At 34.8% G+C, this 12,590-nt stretch overlaps 1 long non-coding RNA gene across 2 annotated transcripts in view; it reads left to right on the top strand.

Annotated features, from left to right (window-relative positions):
• The first annotated feature begins 785 nt into the window (after positions 1-785).
• The window catches only part of LOC136855437 (uncharacterized), a 244,265-nt gene continuing 232,460 nt past the window's right edge, over positions 786-12,590 (top strand). For both annotated transcript variants that reach the window (XR_010858031.1, XR_010858033.1), the window contains exon 1: positions 786-1,028. This is a non-coding gene — a long non-coding RNA (uncharacterized lncRNA). The remainder of the gene's footprint in view (positions 1,029-12,590) is intronic.

Below are 12,590 nucleotides of genomic sequence, written 5' to 3'. Positions count from 1 at the left end.
AGTTTTCAAGAAACCTGGCTCTAGAATCAGGCTCTAGAATCTAGACTACACGATGCGTATGTTGAACTCAGATATCAACATAGCCCCTCTCCCTTTAAGATAGGCTAATTAACTAATAGATTAAAAAACGCCAGGCTGTAGTCATACTTTCTCACAGAAGCTGAAAAAGTTTGTCACTATTCAGAATTTTTGTCTAGTTTTAGCTAAACCAAAAGGAAGGGTAGTCATATATATGTATGGTTATGATGGTGTTTCGTCACAACGTGTTGCCCAGAGATTTTATTGTCACTATTCATTGCTGTGAAACAATAAAACAAAATAACTATGAGTAATTTCTCGAGTTTTATCAAACAGAAACAAGTATAAAAGATATTTTTGAACACGCTAGTCTCATGTTTAGAGAGAATGGTTTTGTTTTAGAAGCTTACCAGAAATTAAAAATGAAATTACATTTCCTTCTTACTTTGAAAATATAAACCAATGCATTTAAAAATGGCTGAACTTATATAGCCATTTTTCATATATATTTTTTATTATGTATAAACTTGTTCTAGTTTCAAAAGAGGGCTGGAGGATGTTGAGGCCATTCAAAGATGCTCAGTTTTCGAAGTTATTCCGCTTTTAACTTGTATTTCATGATATTATTATAATAAAACAATGATTATTCGTAATTTCAATGAGCAATTGCCCCCGAAATGAACGAAGACCTTTAAATTTGGCAAATGATTATAAATGGAAGTAGAAACAGGAACAATCACTGGAGAATAAGGAAGAAGAAGAAGAAACACACTCAAGATGTTTACCTTTTTCTGTGAAAAGTGACATGTTATTTGTGCTAAGGTCATATATAAAATCTTCCGGCAGTTGTGATTTACTGACGTATTAACACTCGTTTTTAATTACTGGTGGTAAAACTGATCTGGCGAAGCATCGATGTGATTTAAATGGGCAAAATTGCATTGAGAACATTAGTATTGCCAAGGACACTTGAGGCGTAGGCCTACTACGGCCTCCATCGTGGTCGAGACGTAAGTAAATTCATTATTGTCTGTGTAGGCCTATTTTATTTTATTTCTTGGAGTTACAGCTTAGTTCTACCATTATTTTTTAAATTAATGAATGAAATTGTGACCAATATTAGTGAACATGTAACCGAACCTTAGGCTTTCCTGACGTAGGCCTAGGTCTACAAAACGAAAGTATGTCTAGCCTAGGCCAGATAATTGTTATTCAGTATTTTGTGAGTTCTACTTTTCGTATTTGATACATTCTAATTTTTTAAAATTTGTTGCACAAATTTTGGAATATGGCAGGGTTTGTAAATGTATGTAAGGTTAAGATTAAATGGAGAAACCGCTGAAAACTTTTAGGCCTAATTTTGATATTCCGTTCCCTGACCTATCCTAAACCTAACCTAACCAAGCATAGCCTATCCTTGGCATTGGGTTCGGAGTATAAATGCATTTAAACAACTCTTAAATACTAGATTAATCCTCAGATGGCATTATATTCAGTGATAATTTGAGCAATTTTATGGTTTATTTTTAAGCACTTGTATTTCCTAACTTTTTCTGAGCCTATAGTCCCATTTCTATACATTAGGATATTATTGACTCAGCAGTTGCTAAATATATGTGGCATACTGTATTAGTCAATGGGTTTTTTCATCTTCAAGGTGATTTTGCTTTATTGCAGTTGCTAGTATCAGGAACCACATACAGTGATAATTTGGCTATTTTTTAGCACTTTATACTCCTAACATTAGTGTATATTGATTCCTCTGTTACTAATTTCTCTTTTTGGGTCTCCACATTAGCAAATCGATTCTTAAGTACTTTTGCTATCGTTGTGGGAACTTTGCTTCAGTGAGGTTGCAAGTACAGTGTCAGTGATACTGATCCCAAGGCTTTTGTGACGGGTCTTTTTCTTGCCAGTAAAAGCTATTTATATGAGAACTCAGGGGAAAAGTCCTTTCTGGTGTTTATTTTTGCCTGCCACAGTTCTCTGTGGCTCCCTGTGACAACAAGACTGCATTTTTTTGGCAGTATTCATGTAGGCCTACCTTCCATTAAGTACAGTGAGACTTGGTCACTAATGTGGGCTGATATGAGTTGATCTTTGTAATGCAAAAATTACTTTTACATAGTATTGTAATTTACACACACACAGACACACATACATATATATTGTAAAATAACAGTTTGCAATGCTATTCAGCACTTCAGGTAGACTTTTATAACTTTGGATAAAGTAATGGTAGATAATTTTTTAGAATAATAATATTTAGTATACTGTGGAGGGTAAGGATAAAAATTGAAAGGTTTATGAAAAGGTCATAAGCTTGCTCGTCACTTATTTACTTTTGTTGTATAATAAATAACCTATGCAATGAAATATACTTTTGGAACACTAGATTTCACTGAAATAGAAAATGCAATAAGTAAAAAGAAAATATAAGAGACTTTGCACAATTAGAATAAAAAGCAAAAACTTTATAAAGATATAATACAGTTGTTTGTCACTGATTAATATTTTTCTGTAGCCAGAATAACTTGTTTTTGTTTGAAATATAAGCTTTATCAGTGTGGTCGATATGATTCTTGTTGTTATGGAAAGTGTTAAAAGAAAGGTGAGATATGTATGGTTATCATACACCCTAAGTGCACTTATAACTTTGTAGTACTGTAAAAGAATAACTGAGTCTGATTTGGTATTACATAATCATACTTTATACTATGAATCTGTCAGGCCTGTCCTAGTCTATTCTAAACAAATACTTTTGATGTTTTGATGTTTTATAAGTTTAAGTGTTTAGTGTAGTCCAAGTGAACTGCTAAAAATAACAAAATTGTTCACTACATTTTTAACGTATTCATAATCTTATAATGTTGGATACCTGTGCTGTGTTTGGTATTACCAAACCTTCTATAGACTATATATTTATAACTCTGTAATGTTGAATACTATAGGTTTGGTATTACCTAACCTTCCATAGGTTATGTTTTTAATGTATAACTTTGTAATATTGAATAGTAAAAGTTAAGTATATCTTAGTTTAACCAGACCACTGAGCTGGAGATTTGGTAGATTTGGTATTACCTAACCTTCCATTGGCTATGAATTTAGGTAGCCTAGCCTTGCAGTCTTCAATTAATTTGTAGTTTCAGCTGATTCATAAAGGTTTTCCATTCATATGTGACAGATTAACAAGGTTCCACTGTAGAAGTGTCTAGGCCATAGTTCATCATTCAGGGGTTTGAAAAGCCTTACACACAGTGCCATAGCTTTGGGAATACCTGTATGGCTGTATGTTGTTAATCAGGGGTTCTTATTTATCATTAGAATAAGTCTGAATTCTACTGTCTGCCTTGAAATTTTGTTTCAAAGTATTTAGCAAATATTTTAACATGTTTTTGGGGTTGTAGAACTCAATAACCTCAGGGGTTCTTTTGTTATCTCTGGAGGCCTCAGAGCAGGTACTGGGACTAGCTTACATCTGGTGTTACTGATCTGATTGGCAAGTCAGTTGCATAATTCTCTCTCTCTCTCCAGTTGCCTCAGGCTGAAAAAGTTACAGGCACTTTCTGTCAAATACTGAAACTGTAGTTGAGGCCAGAGCCTTTGAGTTCATTTGTACGTATGACCATGATGCCACAACAGTGAAAATCTCAGTTATAAACATAGGTTTATTTCCACTGCTGCTACAAAGAAGTTTGTGTGGCTAGAGACTCACAGTAACTATGAATTAATAGAATGTGGTTATATAGCTGTTAGGGTATCAGATTTATGTTTTCCCATACCATGAAGAAATTGAATGAGGTCTGTCAGAAATTCTAACTTGTTTTATCATGAGGAAAATAATAAAATTTCAGACTACCAACCAGCTTGAATCAATGAATGGCATACCGGGTTAAACAGATGTAATTCTACCATCTACAATTTCTGATTAGTTAATGATGGGAAAATGTTAACCAGCCATAAGGACAAAGCCAAGGTATATCACAGTACAAATGTAGAGCTTTAATCAGTAGTTGTGATGTAGTGGAGGGGAATCTTATAAATTTAGCTAGGAGATGCAAGAGCGGTTTTGTGAAGTACAAGGACAGGCCAGGAGAGAGAGAGAGAGAGAGAGAGAGAGAGAGAGAGAGAGAGAGAGAGAGAGAATGTCTCCTACTTTGCTCTTGTGTTTAGGTCATGTCTAATTGGTTAAAGCCATCTGTTCAAGGGAGTTGGTCTATCAAGACTTTTAAGAAAATATTTATACACATAAGAGATCCTTTAAGAAAAAATATTCCTGTTAGGCACACCTTTAATTGGATAGCCACTGCGTTGCAACTCAAGGTCTGACAAATACTTTATTATTTGATAAGTGTCCAATTTCTTGGACGAGCTTTGTCACTTTGACGTTTGATGGCGTCAGCTAGGCTATATAGTGTGTGGAGTCATTGGTTGATTGCTCATTTTTACAGTCGTAGTGTTATTATTAACAGTTATAGGTATTTGATGGGTTTGCATAGTTAAATACTGTAACTTTTTATAGATTTCTGAAGTTTTACACCATTCCCCTGAGCAAAGTTCCCAAATTTGGGATTAAATCGCCCAGTCTCACCTCCCGTCAGACCTGACCAATCACCAGCTACCTAATTCACACGATCAGATCAGCAGAGACACTGGACTTCCTAATAAGTTCGTCTGTGTTGTTTTCCTCCCATGGGATCGATCTTGTGTCTCTGGCTAGTTAAATGAGGTTGCCAATCACCGAGCACCCGAATGACCTTGAAAATCAGCTTCTAGTTATAGGTAATTGAAGTGTTGTGTCTCGTAGTTTGTATGTCGTTGGGTTGATTGCTTTTAACTGAAAGTTATCTTCCACTGATTGCCTATTTATAGGCGGCCATGTTTCTTGCAATGTGGCGACACATGACAGTGTTGCCAGAGCATGGTCGTGCATATTCATGCCAGTGCATTGGCATTCACCAGTATTGGCTGGCTTTCCTTCTGAGATGGTAATATAGGCCCATGAATGGCAGTGGGAGGTTATTTACAATCATACGCGTTTCCTATGAGTCTCGAGTTTGGAAGGCAAAACCTCTCGCAATATAGAGAAAGAGGGAGATAGGGAGAAAGAGCGAAGTCAATAGGACCCAAGTGACCTAATCGGAATGGCCCACTATTGCCGAAAAGCACCAACTTTTCTCAATCTTGATTGGCTGAGCCTAGGGTTTTAAAATGTGAACGTGAGCAGGTTACATGGTATTGTTTACCGTTTTCTTGTGATCAACGAAAGAAAACGGCGTTTGTTGAGATTCTTTTATGTTGAAAATCCCTTTCTTATGTTCCCTAATGGGCTGGGAACGTATGAGGTAAGGGTACCGGGTATTCATAAATGAAAATGGCCAATTTTATGGTATAGTATTTATTAATATTGATATACCTTCTTATATATTTCTGGTATTTCTTCAAATTCCGCTTTTATATGAACGTTCATAACTTTAACTGGCTTTTACCAGCGAGTTTCCAAAGACCCTTTCTTGTGGTAGGCCTATTGATTTAATTGTTTGATGAGAATATTAACTTTATTTTTATTTTTGCATCCATTCGTAATCTCTGATGGCGCACTTATGAAAACCTGCTTGCAACTTCATTTCAGATGTATTTAATATTTCCTTTTATAATTTTGTACATACTGAACTATTTTGAACGCTCTGAAGTAATTCCTTCATTATTTCTTCAAATTATTGTAATTTTATCACCCATATTGTTTTAAAAAATTCTTCAAATATCAGCAAATGTCATAGCTTCACCATTACTTCAAATTAAGTGGACTGTTAGCATTTTTCAGTTTTCATTTAATTAAGCTTTTTTCATCAATCATATTGTTGTCTATTTCTTCTAATTAGAGTTATTTATAATGCTTTCAATATTTTGTTCATGTTGTCATCGATGTCATACCTTTAATATTTTTTCTAACGTTTTTGTGAATGCCATAGCTTTAATAAATCTTAATTTTTTCTCTCCTTATCGATATTGTAATCAAAATTTCTTCAAATTGTTTAGATGGCCACCGCATATATAAATGCTTACAGCCGTGAAACTAGTATGGGGACATGATACTAACAAATCACTTCAGTTACCCCTTTGGCCCACACAGCGCCTTTGCGTCGACAGGACAGGAATAGCGGAGTGGCAATAGTAAAAAAAATGACATGTTATTATTGAAGTTAGTTCGAAGTTCTCGCCCGGTTTGTTTTGTTATGTCGCGAGAAGTGACGGAGAGAACGCCTGGTCAGATTCTAAGTGGTTGAGTCTAGTGCTCTGAGAGGCGGCGGGTTTCAGACCCTGATCGTGTAGACTCTCTCTCTCTCTCTCTCTCTCTCTCTCTCTCTCTCTCTCTCTCTCTCTCTCTCATGAAAACCAGATTATCCAGTTTGATCTCTTCATTTAATAGTGGCTAAACCAGAGTCTTACGAGCAGGTTCGAAGCCAATATACATAAGGACTGTAGGTTTCGCTCATCAAGAGGAATCCATTTTTTCAGAGGCTTGTTGTGTGAAATAATGGCACGTTTAATAATAATAATAATAATAATAATAATAATAATAATAATAATAATAATAATAATAATTATGATAATAATACCTCATTTAACAGAGGAGTATCCATTGCAGTTTGTTTTTCGATATCTTCAGGGAGTTAGACCGATGATTGTTCCAAAACAACACCTGTTATGTCAGCAGGTGTTGGGCTTACACTAACATCTGTTTGGTGCTTTTGTCTCTGCGGAAGCTGAATCATAAAAACAGTTGTCTCAACAGGTGTCGTTTTTCAATTTATTGGTGAAAATAGATTTGTATCTAACAGAGAGGCTAGTTATTATAAAAGAGGCTGGGTTCTTGGCCACTCCAAAGCGATCTAGCATGGCCTACGCAGCGTCATAAAAAATGGTCTTAGTACCATTCAGATTGTAAGTTTCTGACTTCGTTAAAATCCCCAGCCATAATTTAGATGAATTGTCAGGGACTGAGGACAGAATGCGAGGGAATGAAAGTATTAATATGTGATATATTCTCCATTGGAGAGACACTAATAAGCATTTGGTATATCACACAAAATGTGAGCCTAATGTTTGAAATCAGAGTGGCTATGGTAAGTCTAATGCAACATTCCACAGTCTGTGGTCTCCTTTGCAAGAAGTATTGGAAGCGCAAATCTTTCCAGTTAGCAAATAATAAGGAAGCTACTTTTGAAACCAACTTTTCCCCATTATTAAAATGTGAACGTTGACGTATTGAATGCCTGGGAAAACGAACACCACCCTTCCATAATCAAATTATGATGTTATTAATAATTAATCGTTCCGTGGTAGTGATGACTAGGCCATTTGATTTGAATTGAGAATCTGATGGATGAATGATAAACAAGTGATTAATTTTTGCAGTTATCAGAACTACTTGTTATTGCTCGTTTCAGTATGAGAGGTATAGGACTATTATTTTCCAGTGGCTCAAAATCTGGTACTAAAGTTATTTTTAAGTTTTTCACGATATCGAATATGGTAGCTCTTAATTCACATTAACCTCAGATTTTGCTGCAGTGTTTTATGAAATTATAAGTTCACAAAGGAAGCCAACTCTTTTTTTTTTTTTTTTTTACAGATGCATATTTTGAATGTTACAAAATTTCGTGTTATAAAATTTTTCTAGATGAATAACCGCAGTTATAGCTCTGTTTGGTCTGTACGATTGTTGCAAGGAACTTTTTTTTTTGCCGAATGAATATCTATTTTACCAAAACTTTATTAAAGGCTTCGATGGCATTTGTTATGGTGACAAGCGAATGATTGAAACCCATCAATCACATTATTAATTAAGCTAAGTTTTAAACCTATATATATGTATTTTATTCATATATTATACTTGTTCCAAATTCTTATATCTTTTGCTTTGCACTTCATCTGTAATATATTTGAATTTTATTTATTTATTTCATTTATCGGTACAGTTTAGTCATATTCTGTAATTTTATAAGTCTTCGTGCTCTAGTATATAATATATATATTATATATATATATATATATATATATATATATATATATATATATATATATATATTAGATATAAGATATGTTTATATATATGTATGTATATACATATATAAATATATATATATAAGATATATATATATATATATATTAAATATATATGTATGTATATACATATATTATATATATATATATATATATATATATATATATATATATATATATATATATATATATATATATATATATCATTCATCAGTTGATCAGCACATACATTCCATCATATTATCACTCGCAAATCAGATTAGATAGCAACCGCAGCCGCTGACAGATTTTAATTATAAAGAGTACGGGGCCTGTGTTTCATGACGTTTCGTTACAGATAATTTCAGCCGAAACCACGACATTGTGGAGGTGATAACTTCATCTTTAATAGAGGGGAAACCCTTTTGTATTAGTGGGTAGTTAGTGGGTATATGGTGGGTATCTAGTTGGTATTTAGTGGGCATATAGTGTATTTATTGCTCATCGTGTGGGTATTTATAATAATGGGTATTTAGTGGGCATATAGTGGGTTTTAGTGGGTATTTAGTGGGTATCTAGTGGGTAATTAGTGGGTACATAGTGGGTATTTACTGGGTATATTGTGGGCATAGCCTATATATATATAGTGGGTATTTAGTGTATATATAGAGTATTTAATGAGCATCTAGTGGGTTTTTAGTGGGTACATAATGGGAATTTAGTGGGTATTTAGTGGGTTCTGGAGGCTTGTTATTGGTGGAAGGTACATAGAACATTAATCAAGGTTGTTTTCATTTGTAATGAAAATAATTTTATTAACACTCATTGTGGTAAATTGGCATGTTAAACAAAATATGCATATTGATACTGTGAATTTTATTTTGAAGAGATTGTTAACATTGGTGAGTTATATTGCTCGGAGGTTCATATTAATTATTGTTAATTTTGGTATTAGACAATAATTCAGTCAGTTTCATTTCTGATGGAAGTATTGTAATTCACAGACCCTTGATAAACAAACAAAATATGTATATTGATACAAAGTGAGTTTTATTGTGAATAGATTGTTGTTAATGTTTATGAGCTGTATTGCATTGTGATTGTTGTTAGCCTAATTTGTTGTTAATGAAAGTAATTAAAATATTGTTAATATTTCTCAGTTTAATGCGTAGTGGTTATTGTTAATGTTGGCATTGGAATAAAAATAATTTTATTTGTTGTCTATCTCGATTTGGGAAAAAATAAATAAGTAAAAAATGCGCCGAAATTTCTTCGGCGCAATCGAGTTTTCTGTACAGCCGCTACAGCGTATAATCAAGCCACCGAAAACAGATCTAGCTTTCGGTGGTCTCGGTATAATGCTGTATGAAGTCGCGGCCCATGAAACTTTAACCACGGCACGGTGGTGGCATATCCTAGATCGTTTCCAGAAGCACGATTATGGCTAACTTTAACCTTAAATAAAATATAAACTACTGAGGCTAGAGGGCTGCAATTTGGTATGTTTGATGATTGGAGGGTGGATGATCAACATCCCTATTTGCAGCCCTCTAGCCTCAGTAGTTTATAAGATCTGAGGGCGGACAGAAAAAGTGCGGACAGAATAAAGTGTGGAGGGTCAGACAAAGCCGGCACAATAGTTTTCTTTTACAGAAAACTAAAAATACAGAGGCGCACAGAGAAGAGAGAGAGAGAGAGAGAGAGAGAGAGAGAGAGAGAGAGAGAGAGAGAGAGAGAGAGAGAGAGAGAGAGAGAGAGAAATTCTTCCCAAAGATATCCGTCCCACCGCAATCTATATAATTCATCCATCTTCATTTGCTCGTTCCAAATCATGGCGTCTTGTCTCCTCTAATTCTCTTTTATTGCCATCCTCTTTCTCCTTCTCCGCCGCCGCCTCCTCCTCCTCCTCCTCCTCCTCCTCCTCCTCCTCCTCCTCCTTTTCGCGTTTCATGCTGTCGCCGCCAAGATTCATTAAAAGGGCCGTTGCGTCGATGTGATTGGTTGTCGTGAGGTATAGGGTATCCGGATGATATCCGGATATTTGGGGGAATTTGGACTTGAATTTTTTTTTTTTTTTGTCTGGGTGAGGTGCCAAGATGTGCATGGTATCCAGGTATTTTGGGGAATTTGGACTTAATATTTTTTTCTTGTCTGGGTGAGGTGCCAAGATGTGCATGGTATCCAGGTATTTTTTGGTATCCGGGTATTTTATGGGAATTTGGGCTCATTTTTAATTTTTTTTCGTTGAGTGAGGTGCCAGGATGTGTATAGTATCATGGTTTTGGGGAACTTTGTACTTTTGTGATATCCTGATGTTGGGAGAATTTTGTACTTTAAAAAATTTTGTTTTCCATTGTGTGATTTTTTAAACTTTTTTATGTTCAGATATTTGGGTGAATTTTGTCATTTTTTTTTATATTGATGGACAGAATTTTGTACATATTTTTAAGTGGGATGCCATGAGATATATAAAATCCAGATATTTAAGGAACTTTTTTAAAATCTGCAATTGAATAATTTTGTTGGCATATAAAATAAACAGCTCCATAATTAGCTAGGGGCTACGACTTTAAGAAAGTGAATCTGACTAGGAAAATATACAATAGGATTATAGATCTATAATTGGAAGTTGAAAGAATAGACGTTACCTCTTTGAATTGGATGGTTTTGATGGTTTTCATGACCAGACCAGTTAAATTATAATTGAATACACACGTGGCGGCTTATGAATTGGTATTAAGGAATCCGAGGCTCGTTTTGAATTGGTACTGAGAAGAGGTTCTTTAGGTAAAAATGGGCTTGTAACTTTTGTTACTTAAAAGTGACTTACGATTTCATAAAAGGGAAAAGTTCAGACCATTATCAAATTGAATTGAGGTTTTATTTTTCGTGGTTAATGTAACAGGTGCTTATGAAGAATAGTATGGACAATAGGCCTATAACCTTATTAGTTTTTTTCTGAGGTTTGTTGCCATGGAGAATGAAGGTGTTCATGTAATCACTAAGTAATTGGCCTGTAATTGAGTTTCGTTAAAGAAATAGGAACTTATAGAGAAGAAAACAAAGTCATCATTTGAACACTAAGTTTGTTTGTAAGTGATTAAAAATAAAACTTTAATCGAGAGTTTTCGAAATATAAAAGATATCTTTTAATCCGCCTAGGTTTTCAAGGTAAATGAAAACTAGTGAAAAATGCGCCGAAGTTTCTTTGGCACAATCGAGTTTACTGTACAGCCGCTACAGCGTATAATGAAGGCCGCCGAAAACAGTTGTCTTTCGGTGGTCTCGGTACAGTGCTATATAAGCCGCGGCCCGTTAAACTTTAACCATGGGCCGTTGGTGGACTATCTATATCGTTGCCAGAAGCACGATTATGGCTAACTTTAACCTTAAATAAATTAAAAACTACTGAGGCTAGAGGGCTGCAATGTGATATGTTTGATGACTGGAGGGTCCGATGATTAACATACCAATTTGCAGCCCTCTAGCCTCAGTAGTTTTAAGATCTGATGGCGGACAGAAAAAGTGCAGACAGAAAAAAGTGCGAACGGACAGACAAAGCCTGCACAATAGCTTTCTTTTACAGAAAAGTAAAAAGCCTAGGCTTGGATTACACCAGGAGTAGTAGGTAAAAATCTCAAAAGAATAAAACTGCAGGATTTGGATATGAAAATACTGTTATATGAAAATGTGTATACCATTGCTTACACGAATAACAGCAGAAAGTGAGTCAGTCAGAACAGTCTAGAAGTCATTTTTTGTTTAACGAGGGAAAGTGAGAGATATTCTTATCTCTCCTCACTTAGTGCGTCAACAATGAACAGCTGCTGTGTAAAAGGAGAGAGAGAGAGAGAGAGAGAGAGAGAGAGAGAGAGAGAGAGAGAGAGAGAGAGAGAGAGAGAGAGAGACGACCAAGAAAAATTGAAGGATTATTTTTCGTAATTTAAAAGCTCCTCCAGTGATTTTGCTTATTACTGTGCTAATATCTATTGTTTTTGTCCACTTTGTTGGTAATATCGTAAATTTTTATAACTTTATCAGAACTTCATGATATTTGGAATGAAGGTACCTCAAATTATGGCATTTTTCTTGGATCCATTGTTGCTCTGCATGTTGCTTGTGGTTTGGGTAATGTTTACAGTGCTGTGGTTGGGTAATATTTGCAGTACAGTGCTTTACTTTAGCGCGTAATTACTAAGCAGTACTTTTCAGTAATGCACCATCAACGTATGTAATTTATAGTGTAATATCTCAGCTAATAGTTTTCAGTAATGCACCATCAACGTATATAATTTATAGTGTAATTTCTCAGTAATGCACCATCAACGTATATAATTTATAGTGTAATTTCTCAGCAGTACTTTTCAGTAATGCACCATCAACGTATGTACTTTATAGTGTAATTTCTCAGCAGTACTTTTCAGTAATGCACCATCAAAGTATTTACTTTATTATAGCTTATTTTCTCATCAGTACGTTTGTGCAATGTACCATCAACGTTTACTTTATAGCTTATTTTCTCATCA

The sequence above is a fragment of the Macrobrachium rosenbergii genome, chromosome 31 (assembly GCF_040412425.1).
Source record: "Macrobrachium rosenbergii isolate ZJJX-2024 chromosome 31, ASM4041242v1, whole genome shotgun sequence".
NCBI lineage: Eukaryota > Metazoa > Arthropoda > Malacostraca > Decapoda > Palaemonidae > Macrobrachium > Macrobrachium rosenbergii.
This window is presented reverse-complemented; position numbering and strand designations above follow the sequence as displayed.